Source organism: Muscardinus avellanarius (genome assembly GCF_963383645.1).
Source record: "Muscardinus avellanarius genome assembly, chromosome: 1".
In the NCBI taxonomy this organism is placed as follows: domain Eukaryota; kingdom Metazoa; phylum Chordata; class Mammalia; order Rodentia; family Gliridae; genus Muscardinus; species Muscardinus avellanarius.
This window is the reverse complement of record NC_137786.1, coordinates 33724653-33727619: the sequence shown is the minus strand read 5'-3', so window position 1 is coordinate 33727619 and position 2967 is coordinate 33724653.

Below are 2967 nucleotides of genomic sequence, written 5' to 3'. Positions count from 1 at the left end.
TCCTGCTGATTTGCACATGCGAGAGTCGGGCAGTGCACATTTCCATAGAAGCCTGGAGATAAAAAGCCAGAATACTGTTTGTACAGGGCGCTAGAGCTGATCCCATTCTGCTGTCCTGCAAACCCATCCGTGGTTTCCATTAATATCTTATAGCCTCATCTCTGAAATTCTTTGTCATCAATGGCTTATTGTTAAAAACTCTCTTCCTCAGCTTCAGGCCATTTTTGCCAGACAGCTCTCTATTCTCCTGCCCCCAACCAAGATTCCTTTCTTCTGATTCCTCCCTTCCCCCACCACTAAAGAATTAGCCTCTTGATGTGAAACTCTTTCAGGATGTTAAGACTCTTCTGGGCACACCAAGGAGATCCCTTGGATCTTAGTGGACTGGTAAGACACTCCCCATCAAATGGATACCCCATAATGCCAGAGACTCCCAGAGACCTCCTGATCTCCATGGCAACAGCTATCCATCTGCCTAACTCTTCCAGATAAGACAGTTTTCTCTTCCTGAGAAGTGCTGGTGTTGGAGCCTATATTATTGGTCACACTTTGCATTCATTTCTCAAATATGGCTTAAACAAAGATGTTCTTTAATTTTGCTTCTGAAGACCAAACGGTTGCTTTTTATTTGGATGTCTATGCTTCCTTCTCGGCCCCACCCCCCTCCTCCGCCCCCTATATTGGTGGACCACGCATTGGCGGGCTATTAAACAACTTGAACACAGTCGCACTTTGTTTGCTCCATGTCTACGTTTTCGGCTTTCTGAGAGGAGTATTGTGCTCGGCGAGACTATTTGATCAGAGAATTGTATAGACAGTGGCAAGTAGAATAGATAGGATGTTTTATGAAGTTGCAATTTCAAGGGAAAAAAAGAATAAAGAGAGAAAGTTGGCCTGGATAGGAAACTTAGGTCATCATAAAATAAGAGTCAACCCAAGTTTCATCTCAGCTTCATCTCATTGGAATGTCAACTTTGAGATAGAATCCAATTGGTGAACATTTCAACTTCTGAAAAGGGGAATTGGGAAAAGGAAAAGTTTGCTTGGAAATGCCCATGAGCCTGAATCAAAGCTTTTGTATCAGTGCTTCTCAAAATCCCATATCTCTATCTCTTCATAATTATTCCTCATGTTTTTCGTCATACGTGTTTAGCCAGCAGAATGTGCTGCTCTTTTCCAATGTCTATATGCAATTTAGACCAAGTGGCAGGAGGCCGATGTCCACTGAAGTTTAAGTCAAGATGGCACCTAAATGCTGATTCCCTAATGAAGGGCATCTTAGTGAAAGAGGGAGGTGATGTGAGTTCAGTCTCTTGCTAGATACAGAAAAATGCAATAATAGTGTGTTGAAACAAACACTTGGCTTGGATTACGAGACCAGGGTTTGGAGCTTGGCTTTTTCACTGCCTGGATGATCGTCAGCATGTCTTTCTTTCTTTCTTCTTCTTCTTTTTTTTTTTGGTGGTACCGAGGTTCCTGGAAGCCCTTCTACCTCCAGTCTACACTCCCAGACCTATTTTATATTTTTATTTGGAAACAGGGTCTCTTAAACCCCAGCGCGGCTGGCTTCGAACCTGCGCGATCCTCCTGTCTCCATCTCCCAAGCGCGGGGATTACAAGCGTGCGCCACCATGCCCAGCGTCAGCACGTCTTTCAAGTATCTAGGGATCACTTTTCTCACTTCCAAATGAGTTAAATGAGTTCAAGTTTCTTTTTCCTCCAAATTTAGAAGCTACTAATATTTTATTTATTTATTTATTTTTTTTGGTGGTACTAGGGGGTGGAACCCAGAGGCTTTCTACCTCTGGGCTATACTCCCAGACCTTTTTTATATTTTATTTGGACACAGGGTCTCACTAAGTTGCTGAGAGCCTCGCTAAGCCTCTGAGACTGGCTTCGAACCCGTGCGATCCTCCTGTCTCAGCCTCCCAAGCGCGGGGATTACAAGCATGCGCCACCACACCTGGCTCAGAAGCTACTAATATTTTAGATCTAATATTTCTTTTTGCATTTCAGATTCATTTTGGGGAAGAACCTACATGTTTTCCTACCTCGTATGTACTATAGGAAATCAATTTCCAATGAACCAGAAATGCTCTGTTACTTTTGTTTTCATTTATTATTTAAAAGTTTGTGCTCCTGCCGGGTGGTGGTGGCGCATGATTGTAACCCCCCAGCGCTTGAGAGACGGAGACAGGAGGATCGCACAGGTTCGAAGCCAGGCTACTTAGTGAGGCTCTCAACAACTTAGTGAGACCCTGTTTCCAAATAAAATATAAAATAGATCTGGGAGGATAGCCTGGAGGTAGAAAGACCCTGGGTTCCACCCCCAATACCACCCCCCCAAAAAAACAAGTTTGTACTACTTGAATTCCGATGGCGCCATGAGATGGTATGGTTCCATATGTTCATGTGGCTTCATTTTATATGATGTCTTTTCTATAGACCATATATATGTTTTTATGTGATACTGGGTAGTGAATCCAGGGGCACCCTACCACTGAGCTACATCCCCACCCTTTTAATTTTTTTATTTTGAAACAGAGGCTCAAACCTGGCCTAGAATCTATGATTCTCCTGCCTCAGCCTCCCATGTACTGGGATTACAGGTGCATGCTACAGCATGGCTAGTCCTATAAACCATATTTTCAATCGCTTTACACTTCCACAAGTAAAACAGTTATAGAATCCTAGAAACAAGGGAGAAATGATCTTGAGGAATATACAAGGAAGAAAAGACATGGAATGTGGGGTTTTGTTTTCAAAATTTTCACGCATATGCTGGTTTAAATAAACCCTGCCCCCACCAGAGAACAATATGGCCAAAAATCTCACTTTCCCAAAGCTTCAGATGTGATTCTCTTTGACACTGAGTATATTACAAGTTCAAAAAACCAAGGCAAAAGTGATAAACTCGAGATTCCATCTTTTTAAGATGGATATACTGGATATTACAGAGATTTTTAA